We start from the raw sequence: 16,153 nt of genomic DNA, 5'->3' as shown, positions 1-16,153 counted from the left end.
GTTTCCAGACATTATTTTCTCACACGTCGTTTTCCCGGATGAGGGTGTCTGATCGTTGAAAGTGGCCGGATCCCCTGCTCCTCCCCTGCATGGGGGTGCTGGGCTGGCTTGGCCAGACGACCACCGAGGAGCTCCTGGGGGTGCGGGTGGTTGTTAGGTTCCCAGGGGCCAGAGCCAACAGCAACAGTTTTCACCTAGATTGATGGGGGATGCAACAGATGGAGAGAGTGCACCTGAACTTGTACGCTGAGCAGCATTGAGAACCCAGAGGAACACCAAGCTGGAGAAGCCAGAATCAGAGATAAAGGGCCGAGTGTGTGGAAGCAGAGTCCTGTGTCCCAGCGGAGCGGTGAGGCGCCCCCAGGGAGAGGCTGATCTCAGCGCGTGGGTCCCTGGGCAGCACTGGGTGGGCAGGAAACCGTCGTCCGCCCAGCCACTGATCTGTCAGCAGCTCTCAGAAAGCACACCCGCCCTGCCATCCCACACAGTTTCTTTGTGTGTGTTGTTTTTGGTTTTAGGCACAGAGTCGTCTCTAAGTCTGTGTAAGGGAAAGAATGGAGTAAGACATTTTTCTCAAGGCAACCAAAATCCACAGTCCTGCCTGTCACGGGTGTAACGTTTAGAGCTTCTTAAGTCACCGAATGCATTAGCCGTGCTTGGGAGGCTGAGGCCAGAAAGCCAGACTCACAGGGGCTTAAACAAATAGTGTTTATTTTCCTGTTTCCTGATCCTTTGTTCGTTTTCCACAGTTTCTATAGCAGAACCACAAAGACTTCTTTTTTTTTTTTTTAATGAAGTTTTTTTATTTGTTTTGGGGGAAAGGTAATGAGGTTTACGTATTTATTTATTTTAATAAAGGTACTGGGGATTGAACCCAGGACCCCGTGCACGCTAAGCACGCGCTCTACCCCTGAGCTATCCCCTCCCCCCACAAAGACTTCTTATTTATCAAGGTTGTACCTCTCAATATTTACCATATGAAACCTGAGAAATTTGATGAATGTTTATTAATTCATTTTAGAAAAACCATAGCGAACCCATTATGTGGTGACATACATTTCACACAAAGAATGTATTTTTATGAAACATAACTATTTTTCAAAAAAAATGAGTACAGTAGCATTGTTTTGCCTTGGCGCACGTTTCTTTATCGTGTATCTTAACAGAAGGCAGCTGAAGTCTCCTGTCTGCTCCTGCAGGCTGATTATCCACGCCGTACAGCGTGGGGAAACTTGCCTGTCCGCTCACGAGAGGACGGGAGCGGCAGCGACCAGCACCGTCTTAGTGCTGGGAAAACAGCTCCGACCCGCGCAGGCCTCGGGCCGCTCTGGGAACCGCCGCGCGTAGATGTGGTCATTAGCTTGGAAGTCCCTGTGTTAGCCACCAGCAAGTGAGCGTCTGCCGTGGTCTCATTTTCCAGTTTTGGGTTTTGCCTTCTACTTGCATAACTAAATGGCCAATTCAGGTGTTAGCCAGAGGGCCAAGAATCCGTCTTCCCCACGCTCACGGGCAGTTCTTCATGGCTTACCAAACAGGAAGCGACCAGCGGTTTTGGATACACGGGCTCATTTTGGTCTCCCTAACATGCAGGAGTCAGCGGGGGTTGGGGGTGGGGTATAACTCGGCGGCAGAGCGCATGCTCGGCGTGCTCATGGTCCTGGGTTCGATCCCCAGGGCCTCGGTTAAAGGGAAAACCAACAGCAGCAACAAAAAGTCACAGGGTCGTTTCGGTTATGGCTCAGATAAGTGATGTCTGTGCTTCCCTCTCCCAGGCTTCTCTGCACGGAGGGCGCTTCCCTCCCGAGCTCACAGCACAAGAGAAGGATGCGGAGCGGGGAAGATGCGTGACCTCCACGTCTGGCTTTTGCTCCAGGCTGCGCAGCATACCTGTTCTGCAGGCATGACGGAAGACGTGGTGGATGACGTCCCAATTTACCCCTGCAATCTTCCGCAGCTCCCAGGATCAAACCTAAGACACTCAGTCAACTGTTGTCAACAGTCAGCCCCACGTAAGTGTGAGAAGGTTCACAGGCAGCCCCGGGGAGGGAGTTCTGTGTCACCGTCCCTAAGTGCCTCCGGGGTTCGTTCTGATGTGTCAGGAGCATTGTGGGCAAACTGCAGGAAAAGCCAGACAAGGCCTCCATCAAAATCCAAGATGCAAGCAGGGTACAGCTCAGCGGCAGAGCGCATGCCGAGCACGCGGGGGATCCTGGGTTCCGTCCCCAGTACCCCCACTGAAAAAACAATAAATACACAAAACATAAACCTGATACCACCACCACCCCCCCCCCCCCCCCGCAAAAGTCCAAGATCTGTGCCAGTGGTTTTCGGAAGAAGCGCCGGGGTTTGCAGGTGAGGGGCAGAGTCTCCCCGGTGCCTTTTCAAACTCTCCCTGCTGGTTTCTTCCCCCAGCCTCCTAACGGCGGACCATTCCACGCCCCCATCCCGGGTTGCGAATCACTGATCTGGGTTGTTGGGAAAGAGCTTTATTAAATTTAAATTTAGCATGCGAGGCTGTGAATAACCCGATCTCTGTCTCTGAGAAACAACTGTTTACTATTCTAACATTCCAGAAACCGGGCAACCGGCGAAGGGAGGATGGCCAAGCTGAGCGCACGGAGCTCCTGCGCAGCTGCTCCGGAGGGGACCCCCGCCTGGCGCGCTCCCAGCTGCCCCGCTCGGTGTCCAGGTTAGGAGGGGTCCGCCACCGAGGACTCCTCAGGAGCCCGAAAGGGCAGCCGGGGCCTATTTTTGACCGTCCTGAGGATTATTAAGAAAGGAAATTCCATAAAGCCCATGTAGCTCTCAGAAAGGATTTCGTCCCACTGCTTTATTCGTCTTTCTGATGCTATTTCTGGGTGGTTCCCCCCCTCCCCACTTACGTTTATGGACCTGGAACAGAACCGCGATAAAATGAAAGTGATTGTCCTAGAGAGAGATTCCTGGGTGGGGACGCGGTAGGACGGCAGCCTGAAGCTGCAGCAGGAGTCGCGGGGGCGCTGAAGCCCTGGGTGCCCTTGTGGGGGAGGATTTTTTTTTCCACTGTCACTTACTCTAGGGAGAAGGTGACGCGGGTTACAGCTACCTACATACTGGGGCTGAATTTGTCCCTGAACACGAGAAACTGCCTTGCTCTCACATTCTTTTTGAGACATTTGCTGCGGGCAAATGTTTAGACCCTCTTCTTCTAAATCACACGCATGGACATGACACTCGGAGTGGGAGTGGGAGTGGGCGCCCTGGACTGCAGAAGCAACAAACATCCCCGGTGTCCCCACAAGTGACATTACAGACATGCCCCATGATCCTCACAGCTAAAATGAGACTGCAGACGTGGAGGGAATGGAAAATGATGACGCAGGACACCTGAACAGTGCGGTAACCTCAGATGATGTTGTCGGCCAAGACTATATGAGCTGAATGGATGGGAGCGGAGTGCCTGTGACCACATCGTGGACCGGGAATGTGATGACGTCGCGTGTTCTTCCCTGCTTGGAGTGGCCCACCAGCCTGCTTGTGGACTAGAAAACAGAGCTTGTAGACGTCATCAGTATTTGAGGTTGGAAATGTGCCCCAGAAGAGGATAGAGTTTATGCACTTAAAGGGTATGTTTTAGCAAAATTTACCCCAATCCAACTCTTCTGTGGTCATCTTTAACACTTTTGTTCAGCAGACAACAAATACCTATTCAGTCCTTCCATGGTCAAGGCACTGTGCTAAAATCAGACAAATAAACAAAGAGAAGACAGACTTGGAACCTGCCCTGAAAAGGATTACAAGCCAGCAGGAGAGGAATATACGTAGAGTTGTCCCATGTGCCCACATATAAATATGTCTTCCCACATCTTACGGTGGTCCAGTACCTTTCCTTAAGTACATTCTACATAAATAAATGAATCGGAGACAGGAAAGCAAGGCTATTTTTATGGGTGATGCACAGAAATATGCTCCTGGAAAATTTTCTCCCCTAGAATTCTAGAAGCCAGAGTGAGATTTCAGAACCTTCTTTTAAACAGCCATTAGTTGCTGGTAGCACAAAACTGACGGTAAGATATAATGCTCAAAAAAATAAACAAACCCTATACAAATAGCTAATGTATACTCCTTACAGAACTGAATGAACGAGGTCTTTATCAGATGACTTTGTAAGCGCACAGGCCCCTCTGACTCCGCAGCAATTTCTGCAGGGACCCAGGGGGAGGAGGCTGCAGCTCACTGTCCAGCCACTTGGGGGGCTCTGTAGCTAAATGGAGATTTTTCCACATCATTCTCCGGGAGGAATAGATCTTTTAGGACCTTGTGCACTGGGGAAATGAGCCTGAAAAGTGCGTCACAGCCTGCGTGCTGGCGAGCATCAGGTATTGTCCTTGTCTCCTGCATAAAATCCCCCTGAACCCTTCGTGTCTTGAAAGAAGCACCACCATTTGTTTGTTCGTGATGTTGCAAATCTGGGCAGGGCCTGGTAGGGGGGAGACTTGGCTTCACTCCGTGAGGTACTGGCTGAGGTCACATGTGCAGCTGTGTTCAGCTGCGACTTCCCCAGGGCTGGGACGAGGAAGATGGCTTCCTGAACAGGGTGCAGGGAGCCCTACAGGGGGCTGCTGGACCTTTGCTCTCCGTGTGGCCTCTTAGAATTTAGTGGGCTATCCCAAATTCCTTTTTCAGACACCTGGATCCCCAGAGGGTGAAAGCAGAAGCTACAATCCTTTAACGTCCTGAGACAGGAAGTCCTAGAATGTCACATGCGCCACATCTGCCTGTATTCTGATAAAAGAGATTTTCATATCTTGCAGTCTGGGGAAGTCATTCTGGCTTATCCATGAGTCACCTTGAATTTGATGCTAACTAAAATAGCCTGTTTGCGGCCTGTCAAACAGACGTTGTACATCTGCCTCAATTATTTAAGAAAAGGGCACATAGACCAGAAGTAAAGGATGTCCATGTTAGAGATTAAATGCCCCTCTTCCTGGATGCCAGCACTGGTCCTCCTTTGATGACAAGACCACCTTCCCAGGTGCCAAAGCCACACTGACTCAACCGGGTACGTGCTGGTCTGTTTTTTGTTTTGTTTTGTTTTGTTTTGTTTTGTTTTGTTTGAAGAAATGTACCCCTGACTTGTTTAATATCCTTTGTTCTGACAAGACATAAAACCACTGGAAGTCCTGCTTCTCCTGAGCAATTTCACAGAGTAGCCTGGGAAGCAGGCTTCCGGGCTCGTCCTCGGTTTGGCTCACGTAAAGCTCTTTTCTCTGCTTACTGGTTGTTTATTGATTATTTTCATCAACAGTTCAAAGGCACTAGAGATGCTGAAAATAAGACACGATTTTATTTTCCAACCCAAGAGGTTGAGAAATGTATCTTCTAACTTCTGCTTGAAGACAGGATAGATCCTTTTTTTTTTAATGGTTAAAATAATCAATGTTATTTATTTATCTTTTTACCACCATAAAAAAATGATACATCTTCTGCCTGTTTCTCTTGGAAACTTATAGCCATGTTGTGAGGAAGCCCAGACCAGGCTTGGTGAGGAGGCCCCGTGGAGATGCTCCAGGTGTGGGTCCAGACCTGCTGAGCTCCCAGCCGCCAGCCAGCACCCACCACTGGGCTGTGGGTAAGACACCAGCAATGCACCCCCACCTTCCAGGCTCCCCAGCTGAGGCCCCAATGTCCGTTTCAAGCCCTGACCCACAGAATCCAAAAAGAGTGTTTTCCGCCACTAAGCTTGGCAGGGGTTTGTTTCCAGCAACAGCAGCTGGAGCAGGTGTCTTAGAGATCATCAGTTTCCAGGAGTGTCTCCCCTCCTTCTGGCAACCATTCCTTCTTCAGCTAATCTCTTTCTTCTTCTCCTCCTCCCACTTAAAATAAGTCAATGGGTACTTTCCTCCTTCTGCTGGAAAATCTCCTTGGCAGGCCCCACAAGGACACAGCCAAGGCCATGAGGTACATGTCGAAGCTTGGTCCCCTCAGCCCTTCTGTGGACTTACTTCTTTTCTAACTGGAAGTTTGTACCTTTTGACTCTGTAGCCAGGCCTAATGGTTCAAACAATGATTATGTATTATTTCTCACAGTTCTATGGGTTGGATGGGCAATTCTCATGCTCTACAAATTGTTGGCCAAGGCTCACTCGTGTGTCCTCGTTCAGCTGCGCCTTGCTGGAAGAAAGGCTGGGCCCCTGGCCTGACCATCAGTGGGACACCTGGCTTCCCCTCCACGTGGCCTCTCTCTCCAGGTGGCATTTCATCCACCAGGGCCTCTCCTCTCTATCCCAGAACGGCCTGGACTGCCTCACAGCATGCCCTCTGGGTTGTAAGAAGGCAGAGTGAAAACTACCAGGCGCAACATCACTGCTTTTTCAATCTGCAGGTCAGAGCTGGTCCCAAGGCCAACCCTGATTCAAGGAGAGGAAAAACAGGCCCCACCTCCTGATGGGCAGAGCAGGCGCAGACGGGAGATACTATCAGTGGTCGTATGGATGGGATGGATGGGACAAATGACCCCATCAGGTCCAGCTTCCTTCTCCATCCCCACTGACCTCCCTGCTGGGACCTTGCAGAGATGCTCACCTCGTCAGGACTCGGGAGCTCACCTGAGTCCCTTTGGATGCGTGTTCAGCCCTGACTTCGGCCCCTGCTTCACGTCAGTGGGTTTATCCACTCTTCAGAAAACCCAAAGCTTGAACTCTATAGCAAGTGTGGTAAGCAACCCTCTTTCTTGCTCTTGTTGAGGTAAAATGACTATTGTTATTAATCACTAATGTCTATTAAGCCCATTTTCTGTGTCAAGCAAAAACCTTGAGGGCCTTGCATTATCTCTGTTTTGTAAACGAGGAAGCCATGATCCAGCCCACTTAGGTGGTCCAAGGGAGTAGATGGCAGACAAGAATCGGAGCCCCGGTGGGGGAGGGTACAGCTCAGTGGTGGAGCGTGTGCTTAGCATGCACGAGGTCCTGGGTTCAGTCCCCAGTGCCTCCATTAAATAAACAAACAAACAACCCCAATTACTGCTCCCTTCACAAAAAGAAGAGTCAGAGCCCAGGTTGTGTGGGGTAACAGCTGTCGCACCACTCCTAAGCTCTGCTCACTCCTTCCGGGTTGCGTTTGCCCGACTCTTGCCAGCTCTCCTTCCCTGAATTAGGTTCTGATCCCTCACCCCCTGCTCTGTGCTGAGCTGCTTCCTATTGTTGGCCCTATGTCTTCTTTCTTTTAAAAAAATTAAATATGTATTCTATTGAAGTATATACCATCCAAACAGAAGAGAGTACAGCGTATAGCTTGGTGACTTTTTTTTTTTTTTTTTTTACAAACTGTACTTACTGCCCAAATCAAGAAATAGAACATTACCCCAGAAATCCTGCTGCCGCCTCCCAGTTAACAGCTGTCCCTGCTTGGCCAAGAGAACCACTGCAAATCCTTTCCTTTGTGACAGGTTAGTTTTGAACATTTTGTTCATGGACATAGGATCATGTTCTAGGCGTTCTCTTGTTTCTGGCTCCATGTTGCTGCACATTGTGAGCGTCGGTCTGGGGTGCCCGTGAGCGCCGGCTGCTTTCTTCTCGTTGCTGGATGCTGTTCCATCGCGTGACGTTTCCACAGTCAGTACCGTTCTTCTGCAGATAAACCCCTAGAGTATTTCCATGTTAAGTCGTTAGAAATAATGCTGCTGTGGACCTTCTTGGACTTGCCTTTTGGTGCACAGATGCATGCATTTCTATTGAGTTTATACCTGGAAGGCATAGTGATTATGAAACAACAGTTTTACAAAGCGTTTGTGCCACTTGTCGCCTCCACCATCAGTATAAGAGAATTTCAAATGTTCCACATTCTTACCAACACCTGGGGTTTTCCAGGCTTTTTATTTATTTATCTATTTTAATTGTATTTTTGATTTGGGTATAATTGACATAAAACATTATGTTAGTTTCAGGAGCACAACCTAATGATTCGATATTTATATATATTATAAAGTGATCACCACAGTAAATTTAGTTGAAGACATCACCATACATAGTTAATACATTTTTTTTTCTTGTGATGAGAACTTTTAAGACACATCTTTTGGCGACTTTCAAATATGCAACACAGTATTACTAACTGTAGTCACCATGCTGCACATCACGTCCCCAGGACTTACTTATCTTATAACTGGAAGTTTGTACCTTTTGACGCAGGTCACCCATTCCCCCTCCACCACTTCTGGTCATCACTAATCTGTCCTCTGTATCCGTGAGTTGTTTTGCTTTGTTATTTTACATTCCACGTATAAGTGAGGTCATACAGTACTTGCTTTTCTTTGTTTTACTCATTTCACTTAGCACGACACCCTCAAGGTTCATCCATGTTGCTGCAAATGGTAAGACTTCCTTCTCTTTTATGCCTGAATAATACTCCATAGTATTATTATGAATAACAAAATAGATAAAATATATATTATGCCATAAAATATACCACATTTTCTTTATCCATTCATCCATTATTGGACATTTAGGGTGTTTCCATATCTTGGCTATTACCAACAATGCTTCGGTGAACATGGGGGTGCACGGGTCTTTTGGAGTTAATGTCTTTGTTTCCCCTGGTTAGATACCCACAAGTGGGTTTGTGGATCATGTGGTAATTCTATTTTTAATTTTTTGAGGAACCACCATACTGATTTCCATAGTGGCTGCACTAAATTACATTCCCATTGACAGTAGTGCACTAGGGTTCCCTTCTCTCCACATCCTCACGGACACTTGTTATCTCCTGTCTTTGGGACAAAAGCCGAGTCTAACAGCCTTGAGGCGATATCGCATTGTGGTTTCAATTTGCATTTCCTGATGGTTAGTGACTCCGAGTACCTTGTCATAGACGTGTTGGCCATCTGTATGTCTTCTTTGGAAAAATGTCTGTTCAGATCCTATGGCCATTTTTAAATCAGATTTTTTTTTTTTTTTTTTTTTGCTATTGATTTTTGTGAGTTCTTTGTATGTTTTGGATGTTAACCCCTTATCAGACATATAATTTGCAAATACGCTCTCCCATTCAGTAGGCTGCCTCTTCATTGTGTTGGTGGTTTCCTTTGCCGTGCAGGAGCCTTTTGGTTTGATACAGTTACACTTACTTATTCATGCTTTCCTTGCCTTTGCTTTTCATGTCAAATCCAAAAACAAACAAACAAACAAAAAAACTCATCACCAAGACCGATGTCAAGGAGCTTATGGCCTGTGTTTTCTTCCAAGCATTTTAGAGCCTCAGGTCTTATATGCAAGTCTTTAATCCATTTTGAGCTACTTTTTGTGCGTGGTGTAAGAGAGGGATCCAGTTTCATTCTTTTGCAAGTGGCCGTCCAGTTTTCCCGACACCGTTTATTGAAGAAATTATTGTATATTCTTGGCTCTTTTAATAAATTACTGACCATATACGTGTAGACTCATTGCTGGGCCATCCGCTCTGTTCCGCTGATCTGCGTCTGCTCCTCTGCCGATACCATCCTGCGTCTTTCCAGCGTTCGCCATTCTGGTGGCTGTGTAGTAAAATCTCCTTGTGACCTCAGTTTGACTGCCTACAATTGATGCTGAGAATGTCTCCATGTGTTGATAAGATGTTTAGATATTGTCTTTTTGGAAATGACTGTTAAAGACTTTTGCCCACTTTTCTTTGGGGTGGCCTATCTTTTTGATTTGAGGCAGTTCCTTAAATATTCTGGATACAAGCCATTTGCCAGATAGACTAATTGCAAATACTTTCTCTCTATGCTTTGGCTTGCACTGTCTTAGTGGCGTTTTTCAATAAAGTCTTTTAAGTACCGCTGCTCCGAGATGACCAGCTGCTAAACTCTGCTTCCCACCGGGGTCATCCCGCTCCTCCGCGCCCTCTCTAGTGTTGGTGGCTGTCCGTGCCCTTGCCTTCAGGACTACGTGTCCTGCTGGCTGCATCAGACACCCTCAGAGTTCAGTGCACCTGTTCCTGTCCTTTTGGGGCCTGCTCCAACCCAGTGGGCAGATCTGGTTCCAAGTTCTGGCATTTTCCAGTCTTCTCAGACTCCCTGCAGTTAACTAGCTGTGCCCAATCTGTTCTGAAAATAAGTTCAGGATGTCCAAACAATCAACTTATAAATGACCTTAGAACCCATGACTCTGTCCACTGGGGAAGTCCTCGATGTTCTGTTCACCTCTGTCTTAGTCACTAGGCTCAAGTACCTCTTCTAGCCAAAGAGAACTGAAACATGAAAACCATAATTGTGGTTTTTTGTTGTTGAGTTATATGAGCTGTTTGTGTATTTTGGATGTTAAGCCCTGATCGATTGCATCATTTGCAAATATTTTCTTCCAGTCTGTAGGCTGTCTGTCTGTTCTGTTAATGGTTTCCTTTGCTGTGCAAAAGCTTGTAAGTTTGACTAGGTCCCATTTGTTTATTTTTGCTTTTATTTCTGTTGCCCTAGGAGAACACTGCTACAATTAATGTCAGAGAATGTTCTGCCTGTTTTCTCCTTTAGGAGTTTTGTGATGTCACATCTTGTATTTAAGTCTTTAAGCCATTTTGAGTTTATTGTGATGTATGGTGTGAGGGAGTGTCCTAACTTCGTAGATTTGTACGTGCCTGCCCAGCTTCCCCAACACCACTTGCCAGGGAGACTGTCTTCTCCATTGAATATTCATGCCTCCTTTGTTGAAGATTAATTGACTGTAGGTGGGTAGGTTTATTTGGGGCTCTCTATTCTAATAGTTCCATTGACCCATATGTTCAATACCTAAACAGTTGAATACCTTCTCCAGAGAAGACAGAGATGACCAAGAGGCACGTGAAAAGATGCTCAACATGGCTTATTATCAGAGAAATGCAAATCAGAACTAAAATGAGGCATCACCTCACACCGGGCAGAATGGCCATCATTAAATGTCTACAAATAACAAATGCTGGAGAGGCTGTGGAGAAAAAGGAACCTTCCTGCACTGTTGGTGAGAATGTAGTATGCTACAGCCACTATGCAAAACAGTATGGAGATTCCTTAAAAAACTAAAAATAGACTTACCATATGATCCAGCAATCCCACTCCTGGGCATGTACCTGAAGAAAACTATAATTCAAAAAGATACCTGCACCCCAATGTTCACAGAAGCACTATGTACAACAGCCAAGACATGGAAGCAACCTGAATATCCATCCACAGGTGACTGGATAAAGAAGATGTGGTATATTTGTACAATGGGGTACTATTCAGCCATAGAAAGAATGAAATAATGCCATTTGCAGCAACAAGGATGGGCCTGGAGATTATCACACCAAATGAAGTGAGTCAGACAGAGAAAGACAAATATGATATGATATCACTTATACGTAGAATCTAAAATATGGTACAAATGAACTTACTTATACATTTATTTGCGTATCCCTTCAAATACAAGTTTCATGTATTTATGAACCAAACAAAAACAAAATCTCCCCAAACTGCAGTCTCTACTTCTTCTGGGGAATCATCGAGGCTCCACCTTTCCCAGTGCCATCCACTAGTAGAGGGTAAAGGTGACAGGTGACATGGCTTCTGTGAAAGATGGTTTAGATGGGTGAAATTCACAGACAGCCTCGTGTTTCTTGTTTTAATCTATAGTTTCAATTGTCTTCCTTGATACTGCTTTTGAAATGAGTATTGATAAGAAGAAAACTTGAAGGGGTTGTCACTATGTGTCCTATTCTGAACCATCACTGTAGGAGTTGGTAATAAGTATCCAGTTGTTTTGGACTTTAGGGTGGGTGAGGAGGAAAACTAAGAAACCAAGTAAATAACATTTGTACTATTGGGAACGTACTATAAATAATGCCTTGCTGTTTTTCACTTCACCCAAAGCAAACTCTTACTCACCAAGAGTGAGCGGATTTGAGGTGTTTTCAGCCAAGAATACTGCATGGTAACACGTCACGACTTGCTTACAAGTTGTTCTTTCAGCTCTGCATTTTAGCGCTCGCATTATTTTTAAGGAATATGGGCAAGTATAACTGGAATCCTGTGTTACAGAGGGGAATATTAAGGCATGGAAAGAGGCTAGAGAAATTTCACAAGATGGAAAAGTCAGCCGCCTATCAAATAATAACTATTAATATTTTTACTCTGAGAGTCAGTGGCCCATCACATGACAGATTTTAACATCATGGCTTCATCTGTCCGTGTAAGTGTGACTCAGACCTTTTAAGCTCCTAATCAACATTTTCTTAATTCCTAAGAAAATGAAACAGCAAATAGCTAATTAGGTCCTTTGTCTTCCCTTCTTCCTTCTGCCCTTCTACTGTTTTATGACGATTAACTCAGGTTCCCCTCTTCAGTCCACTCTGCCTAAACGTGTGTCAGGACCCGAGGCAGCGCTGGGTTACCGGCTCTTCCAGCCTCATGTGCGAAGCAGAGCTGTCTGCCAACGGCGGAGTCCCGGCAAGAGGCGGCTGGTGTGTGGCGTCTTGCTGGGTTTTTCCCCTGGAATGGTGGTTTCCGCCTCAATTCCATCTAGGTTCCAATAGCTGCTGCATTTTCCTCATTTATCATCCTAGCAAACAAACAAACAAAGACTCTGCCACGTGCTAGACACGGTGCTGAGGCTTGGCTGGAGGATGGAGGGTGGGATAAGGAAGGAAGCCCCAGCAGAGGCAGCCCAGGTGTGGCTGCTGCTTTCCTGTGCCCAGAAGAATGTTCTCGTTTCCCTCTCACCCTGTAACACGCCTTCTTTCTCTGCCTCCTTCCATCATGTCCCCTCTTGGAAGTCCCTGGCTCTGGGCATCCCCCATCTGGGATCTGAGCTCCCCCTAAGTAAGCCAGCAGTCAGCCCGCTCACCTCCTTTCTCTCTTTTCTTGCCTTCTGGCCTCCTTTTCTCCTTTTACTGAAGTCCATTTTTTCTTTAAAAAGATCAGGCTTCAATCAGACCTCTCCACCAGCAAGGAGACACACAAATTAATAGGAGGATATGTCACTCTCTCTTCTGGGAGTGCCTGAAGGGTTTTGTCTATGTATGATAAGTGTAATTTCTTTTTTTCTTAATTTTTTAAATTGAAGTAGAGTCAGTTTACAATGTTGTGTTAATTTCTGGTGTACAGCATAGTGATTCAGTTACACACACACACACACACACATATATATATATTCCTTTTCACATTCTTTTTCATTATAGGCTATTAGAAGGCACTGAATACAGTTCCCTGTGCTGTGCAGTAGGACCTTGTTGTTTACCTATTTTATACGCAGGAGTGTGTGTCTGCAAGTCCCAAACTAGGAGATCCTGAAGTTGACTATTGTTCCCAGAAAAAGACAGTCAGGAATGATCGTTTTAGATTATATTGGCTTCCAGATCTTCTTGAAAAATGTTCTTTTCTGGTGTCAAAAGTAAATACTCCTTTAACAAAATGAGAAAACACAAGGAAGCTGAGAAAAGAAACCTGAAATCGGAGTCTGTCACCCAGACTTAACATTAATGTTTGCATCCATTTCTTTCAAGCTCTTACTCTATGCCTGGGTGATTACATACAAAACATGCAAGTTTACTGAATAGGGACACTTTGAAATACAAATTTTGGGGTATCTCTTTCTATTTAGCATAGTGTTGTGACATTTTCCAACATAATTAAATATCCTTTTAAACATGTGACTTTCTTAAAGTGTACCCATGAATGACTTTGAGATGTCTCATTTCATTTATTAATTGGGGAAAAGACCAACTGAATAATTACAACCATTTCGAAAATTCAAAAATTCTAACTCTAAAATTTTAGAGTTAAATTACTTTAGAAAGAAAGTAAGTAAAAGGTATGATTTTAATTTCCTGTATTTTTTAAGTTTAATTTTAGGGATTAAAAATTGCTTTGGAAAGTAATTAAATTGTCTGATTTCCTGCTTTCATCAAGGCAAATCAAGGCAAGTTGGCCTCCTGGTCAAGAATATATTCTTCTCAAAAAAATTTTAATCCCTAAAGTTAAATGTTCATGTAGGAAAAGCTAATATTGCTGTAAATTTTAAGATAAACAAATTTCTCATGTATTTTATTCTGTTTAATGGAGAGCAGTGGTGCTCTCCATGTGAATACCAAAATGCAGCTGAAAATAGCAACCATCCCAAGTAAGACCGCAGGAGATGCTCTCAGAACAGATGAGGAAGCGGGACAGCAGGTGCCTCTGTAGTCTGCGAATAGCCTTGTGCTCTGTCGGAATGTCCGTCTTCTGTTCAACCACGGAATCACATCCAGGCTAATTTCAGTCCTGTCTGTGTGGGCCAGCGGTTAGGGAAGCGGTCAGAACTGGTCGTGTACGTAAAAGACAGTAACTCTAAACGAGTATCTCCCTGATGATTACAACAGGACATAGAGGGAATAAAATGAGGAGAATATATTGCTGACCAGGAGGCTCAGAAATGGATCTGCCTTGATAAAGGCAGGAAATCATCCGTTTTACTGACTTTCTTAAGAAATATGAGACCTGACTACATCTACAGGAAATTAGACGTTCAGGCAAAGATCCCTCAAGGCCCTGCTCGAGGAGGAAAGCACCCCACCTGGTTCGGAAAACGTGGGTTCTGGGCCTGTCATTTTTACTACGCATTTAAGTGATTTGAACAAGTGACTTCACTTGTCTGAGGCTCAGGTTTTTCTTCCCCAAGAAAAGAAGAGAAAAGAGAAAAGTAAGGACAGAAGCTGGACATCCTCATTGTAAAACTCTTCAGCAGTATTTAGGTGCATAAAGTGAAAATGGACTTGGCCTCACTTTCTGAGTCTACTGCGTGGTTTAAGCACTATGAGAAATTTGGTGTATACCCATTACTACATAAAAAACAGATAAACAACAAGGACCTACTGTACTGCACAGGGAACCACATTCAATTTCTTGTAACAGTTCATAATGGAAAAGAATCTGAAAAGAAAAAAAAATACGTACGTCTACGTATAACTGAATCACCTTGCTGTACACCTGAAAGTAACATTATAAATCAACTACACTTCAATAACATTTTTTTAAAAGTTATGTTTATGTTAAAAACATTTGGTGTGTATCGCTGTATATACATCTCAATAGGTAGTTAAATATATTTTTAAAATAAAAATGAGATCAAACTACGTAGAATCCCGTAATTTGCCTTTTCCACTTAACACTAGGTCGTGCACGTTCTTTCTGGCTGCAGTCTTACGTTTCATGGCACAAAGATACCCTAATTCATGAAGCAGTTTCCATTACTGATGGACATGTCCGTTGACCCCAATTTTTTGCCATCTAAAAATCGTGAAACAAGCATATTGATACATATATTCTCCTAGGTATGTATTAGGTTTCTTTAGGAGACAGCTTTTTCAAAATGAGCCAAAAGGTTTGTGTATTTTAAATTTGTGTAGGTTGCGCCAAACTGCCCTCCAAAACGTACCATGTGGTGTTTCCCCTAATCGAGCATGACCCACTCCTCCTGCACTTCTTGACCAAGATCTGCTTCTGTTCAAGCTGATCAGTGAACATGGAATCATATTGAAACTTTTTAAAAAACATTTTTCCTTTTCTTTCTTTCTTTTTTTTTTTTTAAATGGAGGCACTGGGGATGGAACCCAGGACCTTGTGCACGCTAAGCATGCGCTCTACCACTGATCCATACCTTCCCCCCAAAACTTTCTTAATCTATACGATGAAAAGTCGGATTGTGTGATCCTAAGGACATCCAGGTTCTAAAACGCTATGTGTGGAATTATGCAGAAAACCTAATTGCCTTCCCTAAAGGCATACATGTCTGGCGTCATCATGGGCTTTTCTGGACCCTTCCTGACCCATCTGGAAAACTGTAGTGCACGGTCCTGAGAGTTTCTGCCGAGAGTTCCAGAAAGGGTGGGACGCCCAGTTAGAGACAGGGGACCTGACACGCTCTTCCCCAGCAGAGGAAGACGAACATTGCCATCTTCAGCAATTTTAACTAAAAGGGAGAAAACAGTACCAAAAAAAAAAAAAAAAAAAAAAGAAGAAGAAAGAAAAAAATGTATGAGCCTTTCTTCAATACTTCATCTTACAAACCATGGACAAAAGCTCAGTATCTAGGATCCAGCATTTGACAGGGACTCCATAGCTGCTGATAATAATTCTGCTGATGAAATCATCTCAGTGTCTTCTTTCTGGCTAAATCTGGGGTATGCAGATATTATGCTAATGCAAATAAAACTTTCAGTTGGC

At 44.8% G+C, this 16,153-nt stretch overlaps 2 long non-coding RNA genes across 4 annotated transcripts; one reads left to right on the top strand and one right to left on the bottom strand.

Annotated features, from left to right (window-relative positions):
• Positions 1–988: 988 nt before the first annotated feature.
• LOC141579042 (uncharacterized) lies at positions 989–3,017 on the bottom strand. 2 transcript variants are annotated; one of them, XR_012509976.1, is made up of 2 exons: positions 2,883–3,017; positions 989–2,115 (listed from the first exon to the last, which is right to left on the bottom strand). It is a non-coding gene; the product is annotated as an uncharacterized LOC141579042 (long non-coding RNA). The 2 variants fall into 2 exon arrangements; XR_012509974.1 differs by having other exon boundaries at positions 989–2,234; positions 2,883–3,016.
• Positions 1,890–6,799, top strand: LOC123619028 (uncharacterized). 2 transcript variants are annotated; one of them, XR_006727543.2, is made up of 5 exons: positions 1,890–2,009; positions 2,574–3,605; positions 4,666–5,041; positions 5,493–5,611; positions 6,365–6,795. It is a non-coding gene; the product is annotated as an uncharacterized LOC123619028 (long non-coding RNA). The 2 variants fall into 2 exon arrangements; XR_012509973.1 differs by having other exon boundaries at positions 2,574–5,041; positions 6,365–6,799.
• Positions 6,800–16,153: the final 9,354 nt, after the last annotated feature.

Source organism: Camelus bactrianus, chromosome 11 (genome assembly GCF_048773025.1).
Source record: "Camelus bactrianus isolate YW-2024 breed Bactrian camel chromosome 11, ASM4877302v1, whole genome shotgun sequence".
Lineage (NCBI taxonomy): Eukaryota > Metazoa > Chordata > Mammalia > Artiodactyla > Camelidae > Camelus > Camelus bactrianus.
Note: the sequence above shows the minus strand (reverse complement) of the source record. Positions and strands in the feature narration are given on the sequence as shown.